General features: G+C 57.2%; 1 protein-coding gene across 6 annotated transcripts in view; it reads left to right on the top strand.

Annotated features, from left to right (window-relative positions):
- Nucleotides 1-235: 235 nt before the first annotated feature.
- The window catches only part of LOC144611615 (interferon regulatory factor 3-like), a 65,147-nt gene continuing 47,770 nt past the window's right edge, over nucleotides 236-17,612 (top strand). For all 6 annotated transcript variants that reach the window (XR_013549547.1, XR_013549548.1, XM_078430828.1 and 3 more), the window contains exon 1: nucleotides 236-375. The gene's annotated coding sequence lies outside the window, so the exon portion shown is untranslated. The remainder of the gene's footprint in view (nucleotides 376-17,612) is intronic.

Raw genomic sequence — 17,612 nt, forward strand, 5'->3', positions numbered from 1 at the left:
ATGAGCTGTCACCTGTACCCAGGTGAGCTGTTACCTGGCCCATGAGCTGTCACCTTTCCCCAGGTGAGCTCTTACCTGGCCCATGAGCTGTTACCTGTCCCCAGGTGAGCTGTTGTGTGTAACTGCCCCATGAGCTGTCACCTCACCTGCACGACGACGTGACCAGAGGAGAGCTCCCTTGAGGCTGGGAAGTGACGGCGGCGAGGGCGGGACATCCGTCGCCCTGACAGGAACCCGGTGGTGGAGCGGGAGAGAAGCGAGTGTCGGAGCCGGGGCCAAGCTAGGCCGGAGCCGGAGACAGGGACAGGCCGAGGCCCAGGGACAAGGCCGGGGCGGTCGGGCCTGTGCTGCGAGGCGCCGAGGCGCGGCCTCCAGGTGAGCGAGCAGCGGGTCTCCATGGTGACGAGGGGGGGAGCGAGCAGCGGGTCTCCATGGTGACGAGGGGGGGGGGAGCGAGCGCTCCGGTTGGGAAGACGCAAAGATACTAGAGGAGCAAGATAGACCACTCGACCCTAAACACCGCGGTGCGTCACGGCGGCCATTTTAGTAGGCAGAAACTCGCAGAAACATGGACAAAGAAAAATAACAATAATCTGTGAATTGATAGATGAGATATATTCTGCATTATTATAACGGTATCATCACACACACTGTTCCCCCAAAACACTGATTACACTGCGAGAGGCAGAGCGAACGGCGGGTTTTTGCCTACTAAAATGGCGGACTACATTGCCTACTAAAATGGCGGACTACATTTGCTTACTAAAATGGCGGCTCCTTTGCGCCATTTTACCACACTTCAGTATAGGCGACCTCAACAGAGTGGTCCATCTTGCTCCACTAGTAGCTGGAAGGAAGGGATGGAGAGGAGACCCTCCCCCCCACACACACACACTTGAAAGGGGAGAGAAAACCACTCAGGGTGGGGGGAAGGGAGGAAGAAAGTGAGAGAGAGAAATAAAGTGAGAGAGAGAGAAATAAAGTGAGAGAAAGAGAGAAATAAAGTGTGAGAGAGAGAGAGAGAGAAATAAATAAAGTGAGAGAGAGAGAGAGAGAGAGAGAGAGAGAGAGAAATAAAGAGAGAGAGAGAGAGAAATAAAGTGAGAGAGAGAAAGAAATAAAGTGAGAGAAAGAGAGAAATAAAGTGTGAGAGAGAGAGAAATAAATAAAGTGAGAGAGAGAGAGAGAGAGAGAGAGAAATAAAGTGAGAGAGAGAGAGAGAGAGAGAGAGAGAGAGAGAGAGAGAGAGAGAGAAAGAAATAAAGTGAGAGAGAGAAAGAAATAAAGTGAGAGAGAGAAAGAAAGAGAAAGAAAGAAAGAGAGTGAGAAAAGAAAGAAAGAGTGAGAAAGAAAGAGAGAGAAAGAAAGAAAGAGAGGGTTAGAAATAGAGAAAGAAAGAGAGAGAAAGAAAGAAAGTGTAATAGCACCACTTTTGGAAGAGTTGAACAAGCTGCAGTCCAGCAAACTAAAGACGGATAAGTCGACAAAGACATCAGAGAATCATTATCCATGGAAGGGTAGCAAGACTGCAAAGTCATACTATCGCTGTTTGGGCGCACAGTCTTGTCCGTTCTTCAAGGCAGCGTGTTACTCGTGTCACGAGATGGGACACCTAGCGAAGGCTTGTCAAAAGGCTAAGCAGAAAAAAGGTTCAACAACAAGTAAGCTGCATTATGTGGATCAACTGCAGGCAGAGGAAGAGCTTCTCAAGATATACACCATCTGCAGCCATGAGCTAGTAAACCGGAAGACAAAGAATGTGTCCGTGCAAGTCCAGTTGAATGGAGCTCATGTTAGCATGGAAGTCGACACAGGAGCATCTGTGAGCGTGATTCCAGAATTTGTGTATCGGGAGAAGCTGAGTCAAATTCCTTTGGAAGTGAAGCGAATCGAGCTACGTGGTTACTCTGGAGAGAAGATTCCAGTGTTAGGATGCGTACATGTACCAGTTAGGTATAAGGAGCAACAGGCAGAGTTGCCCCTCGTAGTTGTAAAGGGAGATAAACCTGCGTTGCTAGGTCGGAATTGGCTGCAGAACTTGAAGCTCAACTCGAAACATATAAGATTATTAAGGGGTTGGACACGTTAGAGGCAGGAAACATAGTCCCAATGTTGGGGGAGTCCAGAACCAGAGGCCACAGTTTAAGTATAAGGGGTAGGCCATTTAGAATGGAGATGAGGAAAAACTTTTTCAGTCAGAGAGTTGTAAATCTGTGAAATTCTCTGCCTCAGAAGGCAGTGGAGGCCAATTCTCTGAATGCATTCAAGAGAGAGCTAGATAGATCTCTTAAGGATAGCGGAGTCAGGGGGTATGGGGAGAAGGCAGGAACGGGGTACTGGTTGAGAATGATCAGCCATGATCACATTGAATGGTGGTGCTGGCATGAAGGGCCGAATGGCCTACTCCTGCACCCATTGTCTATTGGAACGAGATATTCCTCGTTCGTGAAGAATTAAAGTGTCCGGAGGACGTAATCAAGCAACATCCGACGGTGTTTAGCGACCAGGGAGAGCCAATCAAGGGGTACAAGGCGGAAGTACGCGTGAAGCAGGATGCGACACCAGTGCATTGCAAACCACAGGTTGTGCCGTGTCCTCTTAAGGACAAGGTTGAGAAAGAACTGAAAAGACTTGAAGCTGAGAACATTATCAGTAAGGTCGAAAGATTAATAGGAAGCTGATCCCTGACTCAAACTTAATAATACTGGGAATATTAGAAACAGATCAATTATTAACAACGAATCAAAGAATTTTTATTGATTACTAGACCGAGTGGGCCCGTTGGGCCCGTCCTCGTAGGGTTTCCATTGTAACCGGGAGGGGAGGAAAGGGGGAGGGTTGGGGGAGGGAGGAGGGGAGGGGAGGGGGGGAGGGGAGGGGGGAGGGAGAGGGGAGGGAGGGGGTAGGGGGGAGGGAGGGGGAGAGGGGGGGATGGGAGGGGGAGGGGAGGGGGGAAGGGAGGAGGGAAAGGGGGGAGGGAGAGGGGAGGGAGGTGGGTAGGGGGGAGGGAGGGGGACCTCCCCTTTTCCCAGTACCCCTCTTTCCCCGTTGGGCCCGTCCTCGTAGGGTTTCCATTGTAACCGGGAGGAGGGGAGGGCGGGAAGGGGGAGGGAGGGAGGAGGGAGGTGTGGAGGGAGGAGGGGAGGGAGGGAGGGGGGAGGGGAGGGAGGGGGGTAGGGGGGAGGGGAAGGGGGGAGGGAGGGGGACCTCCCCTTTTCCCAGTACTCCTCTTTCCCCGTTGGGCCGGTCCTCGTAGGGTTTCAATTGTAACCGGAGGGGGGGAGGGAGGGTGGAAGGAGGGGGGAGAGGGATGGAAGGGTGGAGGGAGGGGGGGAGGGATTGGGGAGGGAGGGAAGGAGGGAGGGGGGAGTTAGGGGGGAGGGGGGAGGGAGTTGGGGAGGGAGGGGGAGGAGGGGGGGAGGGAGTGGGGATGGAGGTGGGAAGGAGGGGGGATGAAGGGGTTGAGGGGGGAAGGGGGGGACCTCCCCTTTTCCCAGTACCCCTCTTTCCCCGTTGGGCCCGTCCTCATAGGGTTTCCATTGTAACCGGGAGGGGGGAGGGAGGGAGGTGTGGAGGGAGGAGGGGAGGGGGAGGGAGGGGGGAGGGGAGGGGGGAAGGGGAGGGGGGAAGGGGGGAGGGAGTAGGGGGGGAGGGGAGGGAGGGGGATCTCCCCTTTTCCCAGTACCCCTCTTTCCCCGTTGGGCCCGTCCCCGTAGGGTTTCCATTGTAACCGGGAAACACTTGCCCCGGTGGCCCACGAGCATAGGGGCCCAATGCTGATCTGTGTATGTTAAGTGACTTGCAATTAAAAAAAATACTTTAAAAAAAGATAAGTGCTTTTTAAGTGCTTGTTTTGAAACATTCGCGGTCACATAGTGCTTCTCACTGCGATCTGTTAGTGGTGCTTTTCGAAACAATGTAGCACCCATCTCAAACAAGCATTGGGAGGATGGGAGGGAGGGAAGGGGAGGGAGGGAGGAGAGAGGTGTGGAGGGATGGGGGAAGGGAGGGGGGGAACGGGGGGAAGGGGGAGGGAGAGGAGAGGGAGGGGGGATGGGATGGGGGAAGGGGGGAGGGAGGGGGACCTCCCCTTTTCCCAGTACCCCTCTTTCCCCGTTGGGCCCGTCCTCGTAGGGTTTCCATTGTAACCGGGAGGAGGGGAGGGAGGGAGGAGGGAGGTGTGGAGGGAGGAGGGGAGGGGGAAGGGGGAGGGAGAGGGTTAGGGGGGAGGGGGAGGGGAGGGGAGGGAGGGGGACCTCCCCTTTTCCCAGTACCCCTCTTTCCCCGTTGGGCCCGTCCCCGTAGGGTTTCCTTTGTAACCAGAAGGGGGGAGGGAGGGTGGAAGGAGGGGGGAGGGGGAGAGGGATGGAAGGGTGGAGGGAGGGGGGGGAGGGATGGAGGGAAGGAGGAAGGGGGGGGGAGTTAGGGGAGGAGGGGTGAGGGAGGTGGGGAGGGAGTTGGGGAGGAGGGGGGGAGGGAGGGTGGAAGGAGGTGGGAAGGAGTGGGGAGGAAGGGGTTGAGGGGGGAAGGGGGGGGAGGGAGGGAATAGGGGCCCCATGCTGATCTGTGTATGTTAAGTGACTTGCACAACTTTAAAAAACTGGCAGTTGCCTTTCGCAACAATGTTGCAACAATCTCACACAAGCATTGTGACGTCACAAGCTGAAGATGTAAATTTAAAACCGAGCTGATCTCTCATTGGTGCACGGGTGCCATTGTGACATCACGCGCTGAAGCCCCTTCAAGAAAAGGGTTAGAAATGAAAATTAAACTTTAATATCTCTCTAGCTTTAAAAAGGCAGCTTCAATTTGAACGAAAGTACTTACAATAGTTGCCCATGTTAATGGTGAATATGGCGGTACAAAAATCGTAGCGCTTTGGTGTACCGTCAGGGAGGAGTAGGGTTTGTAAGTTATGGACAGAAACTCTTCGGAATCTTTGCGTACATACACATATACATACGGAATGTTGGACCGCAGAGTTTTAGTAGTATACTAGACCAAGTGGGCCCGTTGGGCCCGTCCTCGTAGGGTTTCCATTGTAACCGGGAGGGGAGGAAAGGGGGAGGGTTGGGGGAGGGAAGGGGGAGGGAGGAGGGAGGGGAGGGGGGGGAGGGGGGAGGGAGAGGGGAGGGAGGGGGGTAGGGGGGAGGGAGGGGGGAATGGGAGGGGGAGGGGGGAAGGGAGGAGGGAAGGGGGGGAGGGAGAGGGGAGGGGGGAGGGAGGGAGGGGGACCTCCCCTTTTCCCAGTACCCCTCTTTCCCCGTTGGGCCCGTCCTCGTAGGGTTTCCATTGTAACCGGGAGGGGAGGGCGGGAAGGGGGAGGGAGGGAGGAGGGAGGTGTGGAGGGAGGAGGGGAGGGGAGGGAGGGGGGAGGGGAGGGAGGGGGGTAGGGGGGAGGGGGAGGGAGAGGGGAGGGGGGAGGGGAGGGGGAAGGGGGGAGGGAGGGGACCTCCCCTTTTCCCAGTACTCCTCTTTCCCCGTTGGGCCCGTCCTCGTAGGGTTTCAATTGTAACCGGGAGGGGGGAGGGAGGGTGGAAGGAGGGGGGAGAGGGATGGAAGGGTGGAGGGAGGGGGGGAGGGATTGGGGAGGGAGGGAAGGAGGGAGGGGGGAGTTAGGGGGGAGGGGGGAGGGAGTTGGGGAGGGAGGGGGAGGAGGGGGGGAGGGAGTGGGGATGGAGGTGGGAAGGAGGGGGGATGAAGGGGTTGAGGGGGAAGGGGGACCTCCCCTTTTCCCAGTACCCCTCTTTCCCCGTTGGGCCTGTCCTCATAGGGTTTCCATTGTAACCGGGAGGGGGGGGGGGGGGAGGGAGGAGGGAGGTGTGAAGGGAGGAGGGGAGGGGGAGGGAGGGGGGAGGGGAGGGGGAAGGGGAGGGGGGAAGGGGGTAGGGGGAGGGGAGGGAGGGGGATCTCCCCTTTTCCCAGTACCCCTCTTTCCCCGTTGGGCTCGTCCCCCGTAGGGTTTCCATTGTAACCGGGAGGGGGGGAGGGAGGGTGGAAGGAGGTGGGAGGGGGAGAGGGATGGAAGGGTGGAGGGAGGGGGCAGGGAGTGGGGGAGGGTGGGATGGAGGGAAGGAGGGAGGGGGGGAGTTAGGGGCTGTGTGATGATGGAGGTTGGGATTGAGGGGGGAGGGAGGGGGGGAGCGAGTGGGGATGGAGGTGGGAAGGAGGGGGGAGGAAGGGGTTGAGGGGGGAAGTGGAACCTCCCCTTTTCCCAGTACCCCTCTTTCCCCCACCACCAAGCCCCCTCCGCAACGACCCCTGTTGTCCCCCCTCCCCAGTCCCCATTCTCAGACCCCCCCCATTCTCTCTCTCCCCCAGACACACTCTCAGTGCTTTTTTCGAAACACTTGCCCCGGTGGCCCACGAGCATAGGGGCCCAATGCTGATTTCTGTATGTTAAGTGACTTGCAATAAAAAAAAATACTTTAAAAAAAGATAAGTGCTTTTTAAGTGCTTGTTTTGAAACATTCGCGGTCACATAGTGCTTCTCACTGCGATCTGTTAGTGGTGCTTTTCGAAACAATGTAGCACCCATCTCAAACAAGCATTGGGAGGATGGGAGGGAGGGAAGGGGAGGGAGGGAGGAGAGAGGTGTGGAGGGAGGGGGGAAGGGGAGGGGGGGAACGGGGGAAGGGGGAGGGAGAGGGGAGGGAGGGGGGGATGGGATGGGGGAAGGGGGAGGGAGGGGGACCTCCCCTTTTCCCAGTACCCCTCTTTCCCCGTTGGGCCCGTCCTCGTAGGGTTTCCATTGTAACCGGGAGGAGGGGAGGGAGGGAGGAGGGAGGTGTGGAGGGAGGAGGGGAGGGGGGGAGGGGAGGGGGGAAGGGGGAGGGAGAGGGTTAGGGGGGAGGGGGAGGGGGGAAGGGGAGGGAGGGGGACCTCCCCTTTTCCCAGTACCCCTCTTTCCCCGTTGGGCCCGTCCCCGTAGGGTTTCCTTTGTAACCAGAAGGGGGGGAGGGAGGGTGGAAGGAGGGGGGAGGGGGAGAGGGATGGAAGGGTGGAGGGAGGGGGGGGAGGATGGAGGGAAGGAGGGAGGGGGGGGAGTTAGGGGAGGAGGGGTGAGGGAGGTGGGGAGGGAGTTGGGGAGGAGGGGGGAGGGAGTGGGGATGGAGGTGGGAAGGAGTGGGGAGGAAGGGGTTGAGGGGGGAAGGGGGGGAGGGAGGGAATAGGGGCCCCATGCTGACCTGTGTATGTTAAGTGACTTGCACAACTTTAAAAAACTGGCAGTTGCTTTTCGCAACAATGTTGCAACAATCTCACACAAGCATTGTGACGTCACAAGCTGAAGATGTAAATTTAAAACCGAGCTGATCTCTCATTGGTGCACGGGTGCCATTGTGACATCACGCGCTGAAGCCCCTTCAAGAAAAGGGTTAGAAATGAAAATTTAAACTTTAATATCTCTCTAGCTTTAAAAAGGTAGCTTCAATTTGAACGAAAGTACTTACAATAGTTGCCCACGTTAATGGTGAATATGGCGGTACAAAAATCGTAGCGCTTTGGTGTAACTTCAGGGAGGAGTAGGGTTTGTAAGTTATGGACAGAAATTCTTCGGAATCTTCCGTACATACACATATACATACATACATACGGAATGTTGGACCGCAGAGTTTTAGTAGTATACTAGACCGAGTGGGCCCGTTGGGCCCGTCCTCGTAGGGTTTCCATTGTAACCGGGAGGGGAGGAAAGGGGGAGGGTTGGGGGAGGGAAGGGGGAGGGAGGAGGGGAGGGAGGGAGGTAGGGGGGAGGGAGGGGGGAGAGGGGGGGATGGGAGGGGGGAGGGGAGGGGGGAAGGGAGGGAAGGGGGGGAGGGAGAGGGGAGGGAGGTGGGTAGGGGGGAGGGAGGGGGACCTCCCCTTTTCCCAGTACCCCTCTTTCCCCGTTGGGCCCGTCCTCGTAGGGTTTCCATTGTAACCGGGAGGAGGGGAGGGCGGGAAGGGGGAGGGAGGGAGGAGGGAGGAGGGAGGTGTGGAAGGAGGAGGGGAGGGGAGGGAGGGGGGAGGGGAGGGAGGGGGGTAGGGGGGAGGGGGAGGGAGGGGGAGGGAGAGGGGGGAGGGGAGGGGGAAGGGGGGAGGGAGGGGGACCTCCCCTTTTCCCAGTACTCCTCTTTCCCCGTTGGGCCCGTCCTCGTAGGGTTTCAAGGAGGGGGGAGAGGGATGGAAGGGTGGAGGGAGGGGGGTAGGGATTGGGGAGGGAGGGATGGAGGGAAGGAGGGAGGGGGGAGTTAGGGGGGAGGGGGGAGGGAGGGGGGAGGGAGTTGGGGAGGGAGGGGGAGGAGGGGGGGAGGGAGTGGGGATGGAGGTGGGAAGGAGGGGGTATGAAGGGGTTGAGGAGGGAAGGGGGACCTCCCCTTTTCCCAGTACCCCTCTTTCCCCGTTGGGCCCGTCCTCATAGGGTTTCCATTGTAACCGGGAGGGGGGAGGGAGGGAGGAGGGAGGTGTGGAGGGAGGAGGGGAGGGGGAGGGAGGGGGGGAGCGGAGGGGGAAGGGGAGGGGGGAAGGGGGGAGGGGGGAGGGGAGGGAGGGGGATCTCCTCATTTCCCAGTACCCCTCTTTCCCCGTTGGGCCCATCCCCGTAGGGTTTCCATTGTAACCGGGAGGGGGGAGGGAGGGTGGAAGGAGGGGGGAGAGGGATGGAAGGGTGGAGGGAGGGGGGGAGGGATTGGGGAGGGAGGGATGGAGGGAGGGGAGAGTTAGGGGGGAGGGGGGAGGGAGGGGGGAGGGAGGGGGGGAGGGGGGGAGGGAGTGGGGATGGAGGTAGGAAGGAGGAGGGATGAAAGGGTTGAGGGGGGAAGGGGGACCTCCCCTTTAACCAGTACCCCTCTTTCCCCGTTGGGCCCGTCCTCATAGGGTTTCCATTGTAACCGGGAGGGGGGGAGTGAGGGAGGAGGGAGGTGTGGAGGGAGGTGTGGAGGGAGGAGGGGAGGGGGAGGGAGGGGGGGAGGGGAGGGGGAAGGGTAGGGGGAAGGGGGGAGGGGTTAGGGGGGAGGGGAGGGAGGGGGACCTCCCCTTTTCCCAGTACCCCTCTTTCCCCGTTGGGCCCGTCCCCGTAGGGTTTCTATTGTAACCGGGAGGGGGGAGGGAGGGTGGAAGGAGGGGGGAGGGGGAGAGGGATGGAAGGGTGGATGGATTGGGGGAGGGAGGGATGGAGGGAAGGAGGGAGGGGGGGAGTTAGGGGGGAGGTTTGAGGGAGGTGGGGAGGGAGGGGGAGGGAGTTGGGGAGGGAGGGGGAGGAGGGGGGGAGGGAGTGGGGATGGAGGTGGGAAGGAAGGGGTTGAGGGGTGAAGGGGGACCTCCCATTTTCCCAGTACCCCTCTTTCCCCCACCACCAAGCCCCTCCGCAACGACCCCTGTTGTCCCCCTCCCCAGTCCCCATTCTCAGACCCCCCCCCATTCTCTCTCTCCCCCAGACACACTCCAAGTGCTGTTTCGCAACACTTGCCCCGGTGGCCCACGAGCATAGAGGCCCCATGTTGATCTGTGTATGTTAAGTGACTTGCAATAAAAAAGACTACTTGAAAACAGTGGTTTAAAGTGGTTTAAAGTGCTGTTTTTGCTACATTCGCGGTCATTTAGTGCTTCTCACGACCACGGTTATTTAGTGCTTCTCACTGCGATCTGTTAGTGGTGCTTTTCGAAACAATGTAGCACCCATCTCAAACAAGCATTGGGAGGATGGGAGGGAGGGAAGGGGAGGGAGGGAGGAGAGAGGTGTGGAGGGAGGAGGGGAGGGAGGGGGAAGGGGAGGGGGGAACGGGGGGAAGGGGGAGGGAGAGGGGAGGGAGGGGGATGGGATGGGGGAAGGGGGGAGGGAGGGGGACCTCCCCTTTTCCCAGTACCCCTCTTTCCCCGTTGGGCCCGTCCTCGTAGGGTTTCCATTGTAACCGGGAGGAGGGGAGGGAGGGAGGAGGGGAGGGGGGAGGGGAGGGGGGAAGGGGGAGGGAGAGGGTTAGGGGGGAGGGGGATAGGGGAGGGGGGAAGGGGAGGGGGGAAGGGGAGGGAGGGGGACCTCCCCTTTTCCCAGTACCCCTCTTTCCCCGTTGGGCCCGTCCCCGTAGGGTTTCCTTTGTAACCAGAAGGGGGGGAGGGAGGGTTGAAGGAGGGGGGAGGGGGAGAGGGATGGAAGGGTGGAGGGAGGGGGGGAGGGATGGAGGGAAGGAGGGAGGGGGGGGAGTTAGGGGAGGAGGGGTGAGGGAGGTGGGGAGGGAGTTGGGGAGGAGGGGGGGAGGGAGTGGGGATGGAGGTGGGAAGGAGTGGGGAGGAAGGGGTTGAGGGGTGAAGGGGGGGGAGGGAGGGAATAGGGGCCCCATGCTGATCTGTGTATGTTAAGTGACTTGCACAACTTTAAAAAACTGGCAGTTGCCTTTCGCAACAATGTTGCAACAATCTCACACAAGCATTGTGACGTCACAAGCTGAAGATGTAAATTTAAAACCGAGCTGATCTCTGATTGGTGCACGGGTGCCATTGTGACATCACGCGCTGAAGCCCCTTCAAGAAAAGGGTTAGAAATGAAAATTTAAACTTTAATATCTCTCTAGCTTTAAAAAGGTTGCTTCAATTTGAACGAAAGTACTTACAATAGTTGCCCACGTTAATGGTGAATATGGCGGTACAAAAATCGTAGCGCTTTGGTGTACCGTCAGGGAGGAGTAGGGTTTGTAAGTTATGGACAGAAACTCTTCGGAATCTTCCGTACATACACATATACATACATACATACGGAATGTTGGACCGCAGAGTTTTAGTAGTATACTAGAAAAGAGGGCCCGTTGGGCCCGTCCCCACACCCCCCATTCTCACTCCCCCAGCCCCACTCTTACTCTCCAAGTGTGCCCGTTGGGCCCGGAAAAGAGGGCCCGTTGGGCCCGTCCCCACACCCCCCATTCTCTCCTCCCCCAGCCCCACTCTTACTCTCCAAGTGTGCCCGTTGGGCCCGTCCTCCTGATCTGTGTATGTCAAGTGACCACTATAGCCTTCATTCTTTTTTTTTTTCCCTAATCAGATGTTTGTTTGTTTTTTCAGTACTTTGGTCAACGTGGGTTGTTTTTAAATGTGCTATACAAATAAAACTGACTTGACTTGACTTGACTTGCAATAACAAAAAAGACTTCTTGGAAGCTTTTCGAAACAATGTAGCCGCCGTCACAAGCTGAAAACTAAATCCTTGCTGAAAACTAAATCCTTTTCTGTAAACTTTTGGAAACAAATGTAGCCCCTTGAAGAAAAGGGTTAGAAATGAAAATTTAAACTTTAATATCTCTCTAGCTTTAAAAAGGTAGCTTCAATTTGAACGAAAGTACTTACAATAGTTGCCCAGGTTAATGGTGAATACGGCGGTACAAAAATCGTAGCGCTTTGGTGTACCGTCTAGGAGGAGTAGGGTTTGTAAGTAATCTTCCGTACATACACATATACATACATACATACGGAATGTTGGACCGCAGAGTTTTAGTATTATATAGATAGACTAGACCGAGTGGGCCCGTTGGGCCCGTCCTCGTAGGGTTTCCATTGTAACCGGGAGGGGAGGAAAGGGGGAGGGTTAGGGGAGGGAAGGGGGAGGGAGGAGGGGAGGGAGGGGAGGGGGGGAGGGGGGAAGGGGGGAGGGAGAGGGGAGGGAGGGGGGTAGGGGGGAGGGAGGGGGGAGAGGGGGGGATGGGAGGGGGGAGGGGGGAAGGGAGGAGGGAAGGGGGGAGGGAGAGGGGAGGGAGGTGGGTAGGGGGGAGGGAGGGAGGGGGACCTCCCCTTTTCCCAGTACCCCTCTTTCCCCGTTGGGCCCGTCCTCGTAGGGTTTCCATTGTAACCGGGAGGAGGGGAGGGCGGGAAGGGGGAGGGAGGGAGGAGGGAGGTGTGGAGGGAGGAGGGGAGGGGAGGGAGGGGGGAGGGGAGGGAGGGGGGTAGGGGGGAGGGGGAGGGAGAGGGGAGGGGGGAGGGGAGCGGGAAGGGGGGAGGGAGGGGGACCTCCCCTTTTCCCAGTACTCCTCTTTCCCCGTTGGGCCCGTCCTCGTAGGGTTTCCATTGTAACCGGGAGGGGGGAGGGAGGGAGGAGGGAGGTGTGGAGGGAGGAGGGGAGGGTGAGGGAGGGGAGGGGGAGGGGGGAAGAGGGGTAGGGGGGAGGGGAGGGAGGAGGGGAGGGAGGGGGAACTCCCCTTTTCCCAGTACCCCTCTTTCACCGTTGGGCCCGTCCCCGTAGGGTTTCCATTGTAACCGGGAGGGGGGGAGGGAGGGTGGAAGGAGGGGGAGAGGGGTGGAAGGGTGGAGGGAGGGGGGGAGGGAGTGGGGGAGGGTCGGATGGAGGGAAGGAGGGAGGGGTGAGTTAGGGGCTGAGTGGTGATGGAGGTTGGGATTGAGGGGGGAGAGAGTCGGGATGGAGGTGGGAAGGAGGGGGGAGGAAGAGGTTGAGGGGGAAGTGGGACCTCCCCTTTTCCCAGTACCCCTCTTTCCCCCACCACCAAGCCCCCACCGCAACGACCCCTGTTGTCCCCCTACCCAGTCCCCATTCTCAGACCCCCCCCCCATTCTCTTGGAATAAAAAAAAATACTTTTTTTAAAAAAGTGCTTTTTAATTGCTTGTTTTGAAACATTCGCGGTTAAGTGCTTTTTAAAAAAACATTCGCGGTTAAGTGCTGGTTTTGAAACATTCGCGGCTACTTAGTGCTTCTGTCAGTTGCTTTTCGAGGGAGGGAGTAGGGAGGTGTGGAGGGGGGAGGGGAGGGGGAGGGGAGGGGGAGGGGAGGGGGGAAGGGAGGAGGGAGAGGGGAGGGAAGGGGGTAGGGGGGAGGGGTAGGGAGGGGGGAGGGGGGAAGGGGAGGGAGGGGGGAAGGGGAGGGGGAGGGAGGGGGGGAGGGAGAAGGGAGGGAGGGGGGAGGGAGGGGAACCTCCCATTTTCCCAGTACCCCTCTTTCACCATTGGGCCCGTCCTCGTAGGGTTTCCATTGTAACCGGGAGGAGGGGAGGGAGGGAAGGGGGAGGGAGGGAGGGAGGAGGGAGGTGTGGAGGGAGGAGGGGAGGGGGAGGGGAGGGGGGGAGGGGGGAAGGGGGGAGGAGGGAGGGAGAGGGGAGGGAGGGGGGGAGGTAAGGGGGAGAGGGGGGAAGGGGGAGGGAGGGGGATCTCCCCTTTTCCCAGTACCCCTCTTTCCCCGTTGGGCCCGTCCTCGTAGGGTTTCCATTGTAACCGTGAGGAGGGGAGGGAGGGAAGGGGGAGGGAGGGAGGAGGGAGGGGTGGAGGGAGGAGGGGAGGGGAGGGAGGGGGAGGGGAGGGAGGGGGGAGGGGGAGGGAGGGGAAGGGGGGAGGGGAGGGGGAAGGGGGTAGTGAGGGGGACCTCCCCTTTTCCCAGTACCCCTCTTTCCCCGTTGGGCCCGTCCTCGTAGGGTTTCAATTGTAACCGGGAGGGGGGAGAGAGGGTGGAAGGAGGGGGGAGGGGGAGAGGGATGGAAGGGTGGAGGGAGGGGGAGGGATTGGGGGAGGGAGGGATGGAGGGAAGGAGGGAGGGGGGAGTTAGGGGGGAGGGAGTTGGGGAGGAGGGGGGGAGGGAGTGGGGATGGAGGTGGGAAGGAGGGGGGATGAAGGGGTTGAGGGGGGAAGGGGGACCTCCCCTTTTCCCAGTACCCCTCTTTCCCCGTTGGGCCCGTCCCCGTAGGGTTTCCATTGTAACCGGGAGGGGGGAGGGAGGGTGGAAGGAGGGGGGAGGGGGAGAGGGATGGAATGGTGGAGGGAGGGGGGAGGGAGTGGGGGAGGGTGGGATGGAGGGAAGGAGGGAGCGGGGGAGTTAGGGGCTGAGTGGTGATGGAGGTTGGGATTGAGGGGGGAGGGAGGGGGGAGGGAGTGGGGATTGAGGTGGGAAGGAGGGGGGAGGAAGGGGTTGAGGGGGGAAGTGGGACCTCCCCTTTTCCCAGTACCCCTCTTTCCCCGTTGGGCCCGTCCCCGTATAGTTTCCATTGTAACCGGGAGGGGGGGAGGGAGGGTGGAAGGAGGGGGGAGGGGGAGAGGGATGGAATGGTGGAGGGAGGGGGGAGGGAGTGGGGGAGGGTGGGATGGAGGGAAGGAGGGAGGGGGGGAGTTAGGGGCTGAGTGGTGATGGAGGTTGGGATTGAGGGGGGAGGGAGGGGGGGAGGGAGTGGGGATGGAGGTGGGAAGGAGTGGGGAGGAAGGGGTTGAGGGGAGAAGGGGGGGGGAGGGAGGGAATAGGGGCCCCATGCTGATCTGTGTATGTTAAGTGACTTGCACAACTTTAAAAAACTGGCAGTTGCCTTTCGCAACAATGTTGCAACAATCTCACACAAGCATTGTGACGTCACAAGCTGAAGATGTAAATTTAAAACCGAGCTGATCTCTGATTGGTGCACGGGTGCCATTGTGACATCACGCGCTGAAGCCCCTTCAAGAAAAGGGTTAGAAATGAAAATTTAAACTTTAATATCTCTCTAGCTTTAAAAAGGTAACTTCAATTTGAACGAAAGTACTTACAATAGTTGCCCACGTTAATGGTGAATATGGCGGTACAAAAATCGTAGCGCTTTGGTGTACCTTCAGGGAGGAGTAGGGTTTGTAAGTTATGGACAGAAATTCTTCGGAATCTTCCGTACATACACATATACATACATACATACGGAATGTTGGACCGCAGAGTTTTAGTAGTATACTAGAAAAGAGGGCCCGTTGGGCCCGTCCCCACACCCCCCATTCTCACTCCCCCAGCCCCACTCTTACTCTCCAAGTGTGCCCGTTGGGCCCGGAAAAGAGGGCCCGTTGGGCCCGTCCCCACACCCCCCATTCTCTCCTCCCCCAGCCCCACTCTTACTCTCCAAGTGTGCCCGTTGGGGAGGGCCCGTTGGGCCCGTCCCCACACCCCCCATTCTCTCCTCCCCCAGCCCCACTCTTACTCTGTCCTCCTGATCTGTGTATGTCAAGTGACCACTATAGCCTTCTTTTTTTTTTTTTTTTCCTAATCAGATGTTTTGGGTTTTTTTCCTAATCAGATGTGCAGTACTTTGGTCAACGTGGGTTGTTTTTAAATGTGCTATACAAATAAAAGTGACTTGACTTGACTTGACTTGACTTGCAATAACAAAAAAGACTTCTTGGAAGCTTTTCGAAACAATGTAGCCGCCGTCACAAGCTGAAAACTAAATCCTTGCTGAAAACTAAATCCTTTTCTGTAAACTTTTGGAAACAAATGTAGCCCCTTGAAGAAAAGGGTTAGAAATGAAAATTTAAACTTTAATATCTCTCTAGCTTTAAAAAGGTAGCTTCAATTTGAACGAAAGTACTTACAATAGTTGCCCAGGTTAATGGTGAATACGGCGGTACAAAAATCGTAGCGCTTTGGTGTACCGTCTAGGAGGAGTAGGGTTTGTAAGTAATCTTCCGTACATACACATATACATACATACATACGGAATGTTGGACCGCAGAGTTTTAGTATTATATAGACTAGAAAAGAGGGCCCGTTGGGCCCGTCCCCACACCCCCCATTCTCACTCCCCCAGCCCCACTCTTACTCTCCAAGTGTGCCCGTTGGGCCCGGAAAAGAGGGCCCGTTGGGCCCGTCCCCACACCCCCCATTCTCTCCTCCCCCAGCCCCACTCTTACTCTCCAAGTGTGCCCGTTGGGCCCGTCCTCCTGATCTGTGTATGTCAAGTGACCACTATAGCCTTCATTCTTTTTTTTTTTCCCTAATCAGATGTTTGTTTGTTTTTTCCTATTCAGATGTGCAGTACTTTGGTCAACGTGGGTTGTTTTTAAATGTGCTATACAAATAAAACTGACTTGACTTGACTTGACTTGACTTGACTTGCAATAACAAAAAAGACTTCTTGGAAGCTTTTCGAAACAATGTAGCCGCCGTCACAAGCTGAAAACTAAATCCTTGCTGAAAACTAAATCCTTTTCTGTAAACTTTTGGAAACAAATGTAGCCCCTTGAAGAAAAGGGTTAGAAATGAAAAATTTAAACTTTAATATCTCTCTAGCTTTAAAAAGGTAGCTTCAATTTGAACGAAAGTACTTACAATAGTTGCCCAGGTTAATGGTGAATACGGCGGTACAAAAATCGTAGCGCTTTGGTGTACCGTCTAGGAGGAGTAGGGTTTGTAAGTAATCTTCCGTACATACACATATACATACATACATACGGAATGTTGGACCGCAGAGTTTTAGTATTATACTAGAAAAGAGGGCCCGTTGGGCCCGTCCCCACACCCCCCATTCTCACTCCCCCAGCCCCACTCTTACTCTCCAAGTGTGCCCGTTGGGCCCGGAAAAGAGGGCCCGTTGGGCCCGTCCCCACACCCCCCATTCTCTCCTCCCCCAGCCCCACTCTTACTCTCCAAGTGTGCCCGTTGGGCCCGTCCTCCTGATCTGTGTATGTCAAGTGACCACTATAGCCTTCATTCTTTTTTTTTTTCCCTAATCAGATGTTTGTTTGTTTTTTCAGTACTTTGGTCAACGTGGGTTGTTTTTAAATGTGCTATACAAATAAAACTGACTTGACTTGACTTGACTTGCAATAACAAAAAAGACTTCTTGGAAGCTTTTCGAAACAATGTAGCCGCCGTCACAAGCTGAAAACTAAATCCTTGCTGAAAACTAAATCCTTTTCTGTAAACTTTTGGAAACAAATGTAGCCCCTTGAAGAAAAGGGTTAGAAATGAAAATTTAAACTTTAATATCTCTCTAGCTTTAAAAAGGTAGCTTCAATTTGAACGAAAGTACTTACAATAGTTGCCCAGGTTAATGGTGAATACGGCGGTACAAAAATCGTAGCGCTTTGGTGTACCGTCTAGGAGGAGTAGGGTTTGTAAGTAATCTTCCGTACATACACATATACATACATACATACGGAATGTTGGACCGCAGAGTTTTAGTATTATATAGATAGATAGATAGATAGATAGATAGACTAGACCGAGTGGGCCCGTTGGGCCCGTCCTCGTAGGGTTTCCATTGTAACCGGGAGGGGAGGAAAGGGGGAGGGTTGGGGGAGGGAAGGGGGAGGGAGGAGGGGAGGGGAGGGGGGGAGGGGAGGGGGGAGGGAGAGGGGAGGGAGGGGGTAGGGGGGAGGGAGGGGGAGAGGGGGGGATGGGAGGGGGAGGGGAGGGGGGAAGGGAGGAGGGAAAGGGGGGAGGGAGAGGGGAGGGAGGTGGGTAGGGGGGAGGGAGGGGGACCTCCCCTTTTCCCAGTACCCCTCTTTCCCCGTTGGGCCCGTCCTCGTAGGGTTTCCATTGTAACCGGGAGGAGGGGAGGGCGGGAAGGGGGAGGGAGGGAGGAGGGAGGTGTGGAGGGAGGAGGGGAGGGGAGGGAGGGGGGAGGGGAGGGAGGGGGGTAGGGGGGAGGGGAAGGGGGGAGGGAGGGGGACCTCCCCTTTTCCCAGTACTCCTCTTTCCCCGTTGGGCCGGTCCTCGTAGGGTTTCAATTGTAACCGGGAGGGGGGGAGGGAGGGTGGAAGGAGGGGGGAGAGGGATGGAAGGGTGGAGGGAGGGGGGGAGGGATTGGGGAGGGAGGGAAGGAGGGAGGGGGGAGTTAGGGGGGAGGGGGGAGGGAGTTGGGGAGGGAGGGGGAGGAGGGGGGGAGGGAGTGGGGATGGAGGTGGGAAGGAGGGGGGATGA

The sequence above is a fragment of the Rhinoraja longicauda genome, chromosome 40 (genome assembly GCF_053455715.1).
Source record: "Rhinoraja longicauda isolate Sanriku21f chromosome 40, sRhiLon1.1, whole genome shotgun sequence".
In the NCBI taxonomy this organism is placed as follows: domain Eukaryota; kingdom Metazoa; phylum Chordata; class Chondrichthyes; order Rajiformes; family Arhynchobatidae; genus Rhinoraja; species Rhinoraja longicauda.